This window comes from Zootoca vivipara, chromosome 16 (assembly GCF_963506605.1).
Source record: "Zootoca vivipara chromosome 16, rZooViv1.1, whole genome shotgun sequence".
In the NCBI taxonomy this organism is placed as follows: domain Eukaryota; kingdom Metazoa; phylum Chordata; class Lepidosauria; order Squamata; family Lacertidae; genus Zootoca; species Zootoca vivipara.
The window spans coordinates 42571122-42583875 of record NC_083291.1 but is presented as its reverse complement, the minus strand read 5'-3'; the positions used below and the strand labels follow the sequence as shown (position 1 = coordinate 42583875).

The 12754-nt window shown below is 45.9% G+C and overlaps 1 protein-coding gene across 3 annotated transcripts in view; it reads left to right on the top strand.

The window, feature by feature from the left end:
- The window catches only part of S1PR2 (sphingosine-1-phosphate receptor 2), a 46695-nt gene that overhangs the window by 20366 nt on the left and 13575 nt on the right, over window positions 1–12754 (top strand). For 2 of the 3 annotated variants that reach the window (XM_060269038.1, XM_060269039.1), the window contains exon 2: window positions 11012–11130. The gene's annotated coding sequence lies outside the window, so the exon portion shown is untranslated. The remainder of the gene's footprint in view (window positions 1–11011; window positions 11131–12754) is intronic. The other variant, XM_060269040.1, reaches the window with a different exon arrangement.

Below are 12754 nucleotides of genomic sequence, written 5' to 3'. Positions count from 1 at the left end.
ATTAGTCAAATATCTCAGACTCAATACATATTGCCCACAAAAATCTACCACTGGAACTCTTAACTGAGCTGCTTTGTCTTTATACCTGCAGTTCAGATTACGTTTATCAAGCACTTGCAATCTTTTTCCAGACTGCTTGGCATTTTAATGCTGAGGTTGATCAGCTTGCAATGCTTTCTTTCTTTCTTTCTTTCTTTCTTTCTTTCTTTCTTTCTTTCTTTCTTTCTTTCTTTCTTTCCATGACATTACCCACTTTGGTGAGTACATTTCAGGCAGCAGTGGAACAGTTGCAGGTGGCAGCCCTGGTGAATCAGAGATCAGCACAGGAAAATAAATTGGTTAATGGGTATTGGGTGAAGACATCTCTACTCTTACTCTGCTCTGAACAGCAATGTAAGAATATGACTAGGAATGCTGGAGGGGGACAACGACTTCGCTGCGTTTCAAGCCACTGATTATTATGCACATGAATGTGTACATACCCAGAGCCAGGAAACATGAGGATCATGGGAACTGTAGTTTAAGGGTGCTGGGAATTGGAGCTCTGTGAATTGGAGAGTGCAGTTCCCAATAATCTTCTTTGTTGTGTGTAGAGAGGGGATTCACTTAAAATAGATGGTATGTACCCAGCCTTAATCTTATCAACTGTAATATCGTGGTTGATTTTAGCATTGTAGGTGAGGATTTTCTTAACTTCCACATAAAGATGCTGAAATGCATACACTAGGCAGCATCTTTAGTTCCTTGGTGCTTTAAAGAAACAACTGGTTTCCTTCAAAAGAGCAAGGAAGCTCTGGACCTGAAGCTGACTAGGTTAACCTGCCCACAGTCTTTGGAGGCCAGTTGCAATTAGTACGGTAGGGAAATGGCTTCATTTGAACCTTGGCTGCATCTCTCAGAATAGATTCTCTCTTGTTTTTGTAAAGGATGCTGAAGAGTAAAAGACCCATGTAACAATTGCAGAGTCCAAACAATCAAGGCAAGGAACCTGTCTTGCAACTTTTCAGAGTGGTTAGGTTTTTGAATGGGGGAAAAGTTGGCTCTGTTATGTCCCCCCAAAAGCTCCCTAGCCCCCAATCCACAAAACAGTTTTGCAACTGTTTTTTAAAAAATATATATGTTAAAGGGTCATGTATGTGTGGTATCTATATCTATAATATGGATATACTAATTTGCTAAAGCTTTGGGGAGGTGGATCCATCCTGTTAGTTTGCTTTGAAAGATGCCACAGAAATAGAAGTGCCCCAATCCAGCAGCTGCCGTGCACAGAGGAAGCTTTGTACCTGCACAGCAAACTAAGTGACCTCTTCTGCTTTGTGACTCTCTGTCTGCCAGGCAGCCTTGTGGAGCTTTGCTTTGCTACTAATGCAGTCTTTGGCCATCACTCTTGGGTCTTGACACAATTCCCCAGAGTTTGGGTGGGGAGTGTTGAGTTGCCCTCTAGTACAGCACTGTGAAAGTAGCAGCTCGCTACGGCAGAGATGCAAAGGGCTTGGATAAGGACACTGGAAATATTTGGAGAATTAGTTCAGATGCCATCTTTAGCATCTTAGCATTCTTCCCAGGAGAGGAGGTGCTTGTGCTGGGATTCTTTTCCTTTTGTGTTATGGAAACTGCTGGTGCCTCCTCTCCAAACCTTTTCAAGCCAATGTTTATAGGAGAGTGACTGGAAAGCAGCCAGAGACAAACACACCTTTTGCCACATGCAAGTGAGTGGGTGCAAATCATTTATTTTCCTGGGTTATTGTAATGTTTGTGTTGCAACTGTAAGGCTAGAGACAAACAGTTAAAGACTGTTAAGAAGGCAAATATTTTGAAGGGCTCTTGTGCCCCACACTCCCCTTCTGTAATAGTCTACATCCTCACTGTAGGAAAGCCCTTGCCAGCCTAGTGCCCTCCAGATGTTGTTAAGAGACTACAGTTCCCATGCCCCAGCCAATTCCATGAGAGTTGTAGCCCAACAACAGTTGGAGGGGACACCTGGTTGGCAAAGGCTGCTGCAGGAGGTTCAGGGGGCCCCTGCTGGGGTGTGATTCCTTGGAAGGTGCCTGGCCATGCTGTCCCTCCATGCCAGCTCCAGGTAAATAAGTTTGGTAAATTTCTGAATTTCAAAAACCTTCAAAATGTGCTTGTCCGGGGGGGGGGGGGGGTGAGGTAAAAACAGGGTGCCTCCCAGCTGTCTGCCTCCGGCAAAAGCGCTGGTGTTTTTTCTCAGAATGTCTTCCTATTCACTCTTCTGTTTCCTCATAACTTCTCTCTTGCAGCTCCGTGTTTTAGGAATGCACTCCCCTTTGACATTCACCTTCCTCCTCCTTGTTTTCCAAAATCAAGATTCATCTTTCCTTCTGAGTTTTTCCACACTGGATCCACAAATTTGGCATTTTGAAAGCATTCTGTCCTGTCCTGCCCTTCCCCGTTTTCTGCTTTGCTTTTTTCAAATATGAGCCTGCCCAACAGGCATCATGTGTTTCTCCTGTAGGTTGCTTAATTTTTAAATACTGTACTTATTAAATGTTTGTCATCCCATCTACCCAAGTGGAGACTTTGGACATGAAAAGCCTATTGCATTACAACATGGGTTGGCAAATAAGGCCCACGGGCCAGATCAAGCCCACTTGCCTTCTAGACCCGGCCCATGGATGGTCCAGGAATCCAGGCAGCTGGCATAGTGCACGTGCGTGGTGGTTTTTGTGACTCAACCAGGCTTGGGGATCCAAAGTGAGGTGGGTGGCTGCTCAAGACAAGCCCCTTCTCCGTCCATCGTGTGCGTGCAGCCACCTTTTCTTCCGGGGTAGGGAGTGGGGAAGAGGGGAAAGGAGCCACAGTTCAGATTTCCACAGTGCAGCTGCCAGTGACTGACCTCAGGAAGGGCTCGGAAGCGCCTTGGGAGTGACACCTGCAGGGGCCATAGGGAGCGGGGAGCGCCTGGGCGGCTGCACTCCGAAGCAATTCTGTGCCAACGGCTTTCCCCTGCGCACACGCTCTCCAGGATTGACAGGAATAGCACGCTTACCTCAGCCCCCCACCCCGCCTTACAAGAGAAATAATAGCTGCCAATGCATAAAAGCAGCGTGGGTGTATGAGAGAAACCCCACCCCCCAAAAAAATCACATTTGGGCAACGTTGGGGTTGGCCCCAATAAGGGTTTTTGCCAAAAATGTGGGTCATAATCATGGCAACATATAGTCTGGACCCCCCCCCCAAGTCTGAGGGACAGTGGACTGGCCCCCTGCTGAAAAAGTTTGCTGACCCCTGCATTACAGTAGAAATTGGAGTACTTGGTAAAGTCCAGAAATAAACAGTAAATTGCAAGAACTCAGGCCAGAAGAAAAATGGATTTCAAATAAATCTTCACAAGGTTTTATTTGTGTGATGAGGAGTCAATCCCAGTATTGAAGGCAAATAAAGATAAATTCCAGTAAAAATCGGGACAAGGCCCTGTTTCGACAATTCTTCGTCAGCTGGAATATTGAGAAATTAGAATTGAATCTTAGAATAATTTTTCTAATAACAAAAATTCATTCAGATCTCTAAACATAAAGTTTCATCACATGTAAAAGACAGAGAATATGTTTGAGTGAACAAAACAGGTATATCCATGAATAACTAACCTTACATCAAAATTACATTCTGTTTTCTAAATAACGAGTTCAATTGCTTATAATGTACAAAGATAGCTTCTTTATGTTTTAAATGATAAACCATCTTAAAATAATTATCCTTACATCAGGAATACATGTAATTTTCTAAAGACGAAGTTATATTACTTATAATAAACAGAGGTAGCTTACCAAAGATTCACTGGGATTGACTCCTCATCACACAAATAAAACCTTGTGAAGATTTATTTGAAATCCATTTTTCTTCTGGCCTGAGTTCTTGCAATTTACTGTCTATTTCTGGACCCCTGCATTACAACAAGGATGCAGCGAAGCAGCTAACGGCAATGCTACATGTTAGAATTGCTTTGGGAAACATGAGTGTAGCACCAGTGCATGTGTGTCTCAATGCAGCAAATGCATGAAGTGGAGAAATGGCCCAATCAGGTTCCCCACATTTACACCCCTTTTTTATCTACACAGTTAGCCATTGTGAGGTCGGGATACTGGATTAGAAGGCCCTTTGGCACTTTCCAGCTGGTCTCTTCTCGGGTTCACTTGCTTCACTGCAATACTTTCCATCAGGACCCATAACGTGTCTCTCTTTCATGTCCTTCCACTGTGCTCGCGGGCTTCTATTCACTCCAGAGGGTCTGCTGTGCAAGAGAGTTCTCCCACCACTTATGCCCTGTGGATCAGATAAGTCTGTCTGGGACAGGCCCATAATTTGATGGTAGATCAAATTTTGCTTACATATACCAGTAATTTCAAGTTCACTCTCCAGTAGAAAGGATTGGGGAAAGACCCATGTTGGACTTTGGAGAGCTGCCCAGATGGAGGTGATTATATATTAGACTGGGTAGACCAGTGGCCTGGCTCTTAATAAGCAGCTTCATATGTGTCCCACCCGGATGCTCCTGCTGGCACCAAAAGCCTGCCTCCTGCCCCTTATATCAGTGTCAACCACAAGTTTCCCCATTTTACCATCCAATCCCTACCCAGTTTGTGGATATATCTCTTCCTGCTTTGCTTTCTATTTCTGTTTTTAATCTCCTTTAGTGAAGAGAAATTGATCCCATTTATCTACCCCAATGCCCTTGGGATGTATAGTGGGTGGGTGTGTCTGTGCTGTCTAGTCTTGAGATGAATGAGCTTTTGGGAGGGACAAGCAGGGAACAAGGCCTCCTTCTGTGTGTCGAATGAGCTTGTGTCTTGGGAGGATCCAAACAAGCTGCCTTATTGTCGCCAGAAAAGCTATCAGTGACAGAGCCGGAGGAGCAAAGGCATAGGCAGTTTCATTCTTCTAGCAAAGCTAAATCCAGAGAAAAGCAGACCCTAAGGCTTTGCGGATGGGCCATGGGGAGAAAGGGAGTTGGGGCAGTATTTGTATGGGATGGAGACTTGTAAGTCATCACTGGGGATTTGCTGGCCTGAGGTATGCCATTCCTGTAGCTTTCAGTGCTAGCAGCTTGTCATCTCTGAAGGGTGATCTGGATCAGGCATGGGAATTCTTAATTCTTCATCATGCATATTTTTCAGGGAGCAAAAAGAGGAGCTTATATACTGTTAGTATTCATGCCATGTCAGAGAAGTGTGACTGGTTCTCCATTTGGTCAGCCTTCGTTTTTAATTAGTTTTTTAATCAAAGAAGCAGCACTTAGAACAGTGTGATCTGCACGGAGGCCAAGGAGGAGACAGGAGCAAGGAGCCTTGTCCATACTGCAACTGCTGCTGCAGCAGCAAAAGGAAACATAGAGGAAAGAGAATATGCTGCTTCTAAAGCAGTGGTAACGCCTGGCCAAGCAAAAAGTAAGCAGAGCAAGAGTGGCAGCAGAGGCAGTCAGGGGAAGGATGAAAGTGGGAGGGGGGCACACAGTGTGATCTGCCCTCAGCCCACCCCCCAGCCCAGCTTGGTCCTACTTGCTTTTCCACAGTTTTGGGTTTTATTTTTTAAAGTGAAATACAGGGCAGAGGACTGGTGACTGCTGGATCCCGAAGCTCTAAGGACTCAGCTAGACTGGTAAAGAAAAAAACGATTTATACGTGTTGTATGTGCGATATAACATTGTGCCACCAGATGGCGAAATGGAGCCCCATTTTTCTCTACTGTATCAGTTTTCTCTGTTTAAATTTACAACGTTTTAAACTGAAAACACTTCTTTGATGTGTCTAGATCCAGCCTCTGTCAGAGTGTTCCTGGTGTTGCTTTAGAACTGGATTCACTTGAATGGTCTGAGACAGGGAATGTTTCCAGTTCTAAAAAATATAGCCCTAAAAAGCAGAGTTGAGCCTGTTCTATCCCAAGGCTCCCTGCGATTACCATCTTGCCCACCCCTGATTCTCTCCACTAGTATTTTGACTCCTGCCAGGAAAAGTTGTTCACTGTGAAGCTGTAGCATTCTAGCCAAATCAATAACATTCATGCAAGCTATTTGTGTGTATGTGTTCTCTGATTTTTGCATGTGTCAGTTTTTGCACACTGTCCTTAAAAAAAACCTGAAAAACTGGATTCTGCATCCTCTATAAATTATGCAATCTATAAAAATCTACATGATCCCAGCTTTGCTATACATTGGGAGCAGCAAACAGCTTTGCAACAATCATCCCTCTGGCTTCTGAGTTTTCACTGCCCACACAATTTGAGCTTATCTTCATAGTAATAAGGACTACAAACCACAACCACCTCCTCCTTTTTATTTATTTTTTAAATAAAAGCTGTGATTCTTGAGAAGCTGGATTCCATGCCCAGATCTGCACTGCATACTTTTTCTATACTTCCATGAAAAATCCTTGTGAGTTAAGACAGTATTATTATCATACCTATTGTTAGCGGCTAACATTCTCTTTCTCTTGGTGTATGATGTACACAACTTGAAGTTAGTTTTATGTACAACTTAGTGTGGTGTTATGGTAGTTATATGGTAGTATCATTTGTACCCACATGTGGTCAGTGGGCTTTATGAGGCGTGGCAACTTCTCTGTTACCTTGTTATTCGTTGCACCTGGACATCCTGTTACCTCTGCACACTGCTGCCTTTGTCCCCCTCACTTACCACCACCACATGTCTCTTTCTCCTTTGGGGAGTGGTAAGAATTCTTCTGTGCACTGTACCTTCCACAGCCATCTTGGTGTGTTCTGAAATTGGTAGTTGCTGTCCTAGCTCCTCAGGTGAAGTGAGGGCATGGAACATAGCTGTCAACTTCCGGATTGGAAAATAAGGGATCAGCAGCGGCGCAGCACTGGAAGTCACTTCTGCGCATGTCCAGACATGCGCAGAAGCGACTTCCGGTGCCGCCTCTACCTGATTTCCGGTGCCCAGACATGGGCAGAACGGCACCGGAAATCAGTTCTGCGCATGTCCAGACACGCGAAGAAGCGACTTCCGGTGCCGGGCTGCTCGTGTCCACATGTCTGGGCACCAGAAATCGCTTCTGTGCATGCCTGTCCTGCTTCTGTGTGTCACCTTCCTCCAGAGGTTCATCTCCTCTGGAGGATCAGCCATTTTAGATCTGGTCCTAACCAATAGTGATGACTTGGTTAGTGGGGTAGAAGTGGCAGGATCATTAGGTGGGAGTGACCATGCTCTTCTGGAGTTTATTATCCAGCGGAAAGGAGCAACCAAGCATACTAAGGTCCAAATTCTAGACTTTAAGAAAGCCAACTTCAGAAAACTTAGGGAAACGCTGGGTGAAATCCCATGGACAGTAATACTAAAAGGGAAGGGAGTTTATGATGGTTGGGAGTTTGTTAAAAGGGAGATATTAAAAGCACAACTTCAGGCAATACCAATGAGACGGAAACATGGAAGGTGCCTAAAGAAGCCAGGCTGGCTATCTAAAGAACTTTTGACTGAGTTAAGATTTAAAAGGGATATGTACAAAAAATGGAAAAGGGGGGAAATCTCCAGAGAGGAATTCAAACATATAGCCAGCAGGTGTAGAGACAAAGTCAGAAAAGCTAAAGCACAGAATGAACTCAGGCTCGCTAGAGAGGTTAAAAGCAACAAAAAGGGCTTTTATGGGTATGTCCGTAGCAAAAGGAAAAACAAGGAAACAGTGGGGTCACTCAGAGGAGAAGATGGTGAAATGCAAACAGGGGACAGAGAAAGGGCAGAACTCCTCAATGCCTTCTTTGCCTCAGTCTTCTCCAAGAAAGAAAACAACGCCCGACCTGAAGAATATGGAGCAGATGATTCAGCAGGGGAAACACAGCCCAGAATAAGTAAGGAGGTAGTACAAGAATACTTGGCTAGTTTAGATGTATTCAAGTCTCCAGGGCCAGATGAACTACATCCAAGAGTATTAAAAGAACTGGCAGAGGTGATTTCAGAACCACTGGCAATAATCTTTGAAAATTCCTGGAGAACAGGCGAAGTTCCAGCAGACTGGAGGAGGGCAAATGTCCCTATTTTCAAAAAGGGGAAAAGAGAGGACCCAAACAATTACCGCCCAGTCAGCCTGACATCAATACCAGGAAAGATTCTAGAGCAGATCATTAAGCAAACAGTCTGTGAGCACCTAGAAAGAAACTCTGTGATCACTAAAAGTCAGCATGGGTTCCTGAAAAATAAGTCATGTCAGACTAATCTGATCTCATTTTTTGACAGAATTACAAGCCTGGTAGATGAAGGGAACGCTGTGGATGTAGCCTATCTTGATTTCAGCAAGGCCTTTGACAAGGTGCCCCATGATATTCTTGTAAAGAAGCTGGTAAAATGTGGGCTAGACAATGCTACCATTCAGTGGATTTGTAACTGGCTTACTGACCGAACCCAAAGGGTGCTCATCAATGGCTCCTCCTCATCCTGGAGAGTAGTGACTAGTGGGGTGCCACAGGGTTCTGTCTTGGGCCCAGTCTTGTTCAACATCTTTATCAATGACTTGGATGATGGGCTTGAGGGCATCCTGAGCAAGTTTGCAGATGACACCAAATTGGGAGGGGTGGCTAACACCCCAGAGGACAGGATCACACTTCAGAATGACCTTAACAGATTAGACAACTGGGCCAAAGCAAACAAGATGAATTTTAACAAGGAGAAATGTAAAGTACTACACTTGGGCAAAAAAAATGAAAGGCACAAATACAGGATGGGAGACACCTGGCTTGAGAGCAGTACATGTGAAAAGGATCTAGGAGTCTTGGTAGACCACAAACTTGACATGAGTCAGCAGTGTGATGCAGCAGCTAAAAAAGCCAATGCAATTCTGGGCTGCATCAATAGGAGTATAGCATCTAGATCAAGGGAAGTAATAGTACCACTGTATTCTGCTCTGGTCAGACCTCACCTGGAGTACTGTGTCCAGTTCTGGGCACCACAGTTCAAGAAGGATACTGATAAGCTGGAACGTGTCCAGAAGAGGGCAACCAAAATGGTCAAAGGCCTGGAAACGATGCCTTATGAGGAACGGCTTAGGGAGCTGGGTATGTTTAGCCTGGAGAAGAGAAGGTTAAGGGGTGATATGATAACCATGTTCAAATATATAAAAGGATGTCATATAGAGGAGGGAGAAAGGTTGTTTTCTGCTGCTCCAGAGAAGCGGACACGGAGCAACGGATTCAAACTACAAGAAAGAAAATTCCACCTAAACATTAGGAAGAACTTCCTGACAGTAAGAGCTGTTCGGCAGTGGAACTTGCTGCCAAGGAGTGTGGTGGAGTCTCCTTCTTTGGAGGTCTTTAAGCAGAGGCTTGACAGCCATCTGTCAGGAATGCTTTGATGGTGTTTCCTGCTTGGCAGGGGGTTGGACTGGATGGCCCTTGTGGTCTCTTCCAACTCTATGATTCTATGATTCTATGATTCCTACAGGCAGTCTTCCTCCTCCCTAGGGGCATCCCCGATGCATCGCTGTTTCAGGACAGTCCAGTCTGCTCTAGCAAGGAATTCCTCATCTTGGCCAGTAGCTCCAAGTGTGGATAGGTGGCTCTCAACTTCCCATACCTTCTCTTCCAGCAAGGAAACCAGCTTGCACTTGCTGCATCTGTGGTTTTGTAAATTCTCAGACAAACATGGCACAGGTGTTGCAGGTGGCTGCAGCAGCTCCCTTGTCCTCCATCTCTCTCTCATACGAAGAGTCAGACACGACTAAACAACTAAACAACTATACACACACACACACACACACACACACACACACACATATATATACACATATATATATACACACACACACATTTTTTCCGTTTTGCAACATTCAACAATAAATATAATATATAAATATATAACTCCTCAATACCTTCTTTGCCCCAGTCTTCTCCAAAAAAGAAAACAATGCCCGACCTGAAGAATGTGGAGCAGATTATTCAGAAGGGGAAACACAGCCCAGAACAAGTAAGGAGGTAGTACAAGAATACTTGGCTAGTTCAGATGTATTCAAGTCTCCAGGGCCAGATGAACTACATCCAAGAGTATTAAAAGAACAATCCCCAGAGTGACTTAACAGTCAGTCCTTCTTCCCAGGGAACTCAGATCTCTGAGGGTGGTATACAAATGAGACCTCTATCAAAATGAACCCAAAGCAGCTGACAGCAACATAATATCAATAAAACAGCTAATGCTAAATACAAAATTGCAAAATGTAAAACATCCAAGATCTGAAGGTTAAAACAACAACAGATCCTGCCTGCTGCTTCCAGACATGCGTGCTGAAACAAAAATGTTAACCATCAAGAGATCTGCTTCTGCCTCTTCCCTCCAGGCCATTCAGTTCCCATGCACACATGGATGAGCAGTGACACATCTCAAGCACTGCAGATCTGCTACTGGATGCTTGAAAAGTGTCAGCAGTGAAACTGAGTGTGTGCAGTCAAGAGGCTGTGACCTGAACCACCCAAAACAGGGCTTTCCTTCCTAAAAAAAACTTGTCTTAATATAATTAAATGCTTATACACTGTGCAGAGTGGATACAAGACCAATGCCACAGGGCTTTCCCAACCTCACAAGTACAAACACAAGAGGCACTTCCCATTTGAATGAAAATTCAACCCCATCCCAGTTTCATTTCAGCCACAGTTCCAGCTGGCTCCCAGCTCCCCCTACCCTTCATAGCTGCCGATAACTTGTCTGGCTTATTGCCATCTGCAGAGAGAGAGAGAGAGAGAGAGAGAGAGAGAGAGAGAGAGAGAGAGAGGCTGGGAGCCTCAATGACACCCCACCCCCACCCCAGAAGCTTCACCCAGAACAAAAAAAAACCTGGCTAGCGCCCCTCCAACTATAGCTCTGGCTTATGCAACTTTATGCATGGTGTTTCCCTAAACTTATTTCAATTTATACCTTGCCTTTTCACAGGTAGGAAGCTAACAGTATGCATACCAGAAACGCAGCATAACTTGCAGCTTTGAGAAGCCTGGAGAAAATGACCTGTGTGTGGATGGTCCACTCACTAACTGCTCTGAATTTTGTATTCTTCCTCAGAAGATTGCAATGCTCACTGCTGTTGGAAGCTGGGATTCTGAAGTATAAGTGAAGCAAGGATATTCTGCATCGGTCTGGCAGGCCTTTTCTGTACCTTACCGAAGACTCTGCTTCCTCAGGTAACTTGCATTTTTGTTGTGCTTAAACTGCTGCGTTATCTGTGTGGTTTGTTTTTTTTTGGGGGGGGATTTCCCACAATTCTTGGAGATGTTCCCATAGAGGACTTGCCTGCTTTTCAATACTAGAACTGAGATGTGGCTGGGGAGTTTTCTTTTCTAATGCATAATAAATATGTGGTTATTGGCTTTGCATGGAATATGCTTGGCAAACCATCAGTAAGGTTATTTAATAATAATAATTTATTATTTATACCCTGCCCATCTGGCTGGGTTTCCCCAACCACTCTGGGTGGCTTCCAACAAAACATTGAAATACAATAAGTGTCACAGTGGCCGGAGCGGGCTACTTCAGAGTAACGACTCTACACAGCTCTGCATTTTATCTTTTATTGGTGCTGCGTATTTACAGTGCTGAAGGCAATGCTATTTACAAGGACACATCTTCTCAGCTTGAATCAGAACCTCCGAATGGCGTTTGGCGCGTTTTTCTCCAACATAACAACTTTGGTAGACCCATCCTCTTCCCTCTCCGCTTTCTGCGCAATTCCGGAGTTGGGGGGATGGGTCTGCCCCCCTTGCTTGCCCCTTCCTGTCCCACCTGGGACCCTGGCTCCGCTACCTTGTCTGAGCCTCGGACACGACTTCCTGCTTCCCCACTGGAATCGGAACTCTCCCTGCTTTCCCCTGCGCTCGGGGATGGGCTTGAACTCAGGAGGGGAGGGACTTCGCGATATCCCCTGTCCCTCACATCCATCCCCCTCCCAAGCTCCCCTTCTCCCCTCCCAGGGGGCTCCCCGGGTGTCGGTGACGACTGAAAGCCTAAAAACTCTGTACTTTCCGAGCCCGTAGGTGTGAACACCTCCCCCCAGTCCTGCGAGCTCCCTCCTTCCGCCTGGGAGGACTGAAATCCCAAAAAGTCTGTGGCGTCAGAGCTGGTGGGGGTAAAAATACGCTGCCAGTCTGCCTCTTCCTCTGACAGGGTGGACCTCGGAGACACCCATACTTCTTCCTCCTGGTCCTCAAACTCCGCTTCCCATCCCCATGGTGAACTGCTCTCCACTACTGCCTCCCCCTCCCCCCTCCCTTTCCATGTGCCAGGGCTTGGGTCTGTGTGGGAAGAGGGCGTGAAATTCTTCCACCAAGAATTCCTCCTGTATCTGAGTGGCCGGGACCCATTCATTCTGGGAAGGCGGGGCATCCTCCCATGCCATGAGGTACTCCAGGCCCCCCACCCCTCTCCTTGAATCAAGGATGGCCGTGGCCTCATTGAGTTGCTCCCTGCCTCCCCTCTTCCCCCCTCCCTCGGGGGTCTGTTCGCTGTCTCGGAGCCTGCTGCTTTCCCTGTACGGCGACAGCAGCGATCTATGAAATACTGGATGCACCCTCATGTCCTCTGGCAGTGCCAGCCTGAAGGCAACCGGGTTGACCTGTTGCGTGACCGTGAAGGGGCCCAGCCGTCTGGGTGCCAGCTTTTTGCACCTCCCTCTGGTGGGAAGGCCCTCCAAGGACAACCAAACCTTGTCCCCCACCCTGATGACATCCCCTTGTCGCCTGTGGCGATCTGCCCCCTTCTTGTACGCTTCCTTGGCTCTCTCCAAGTGTTCTCTGAGCTGCTGGTGCACCG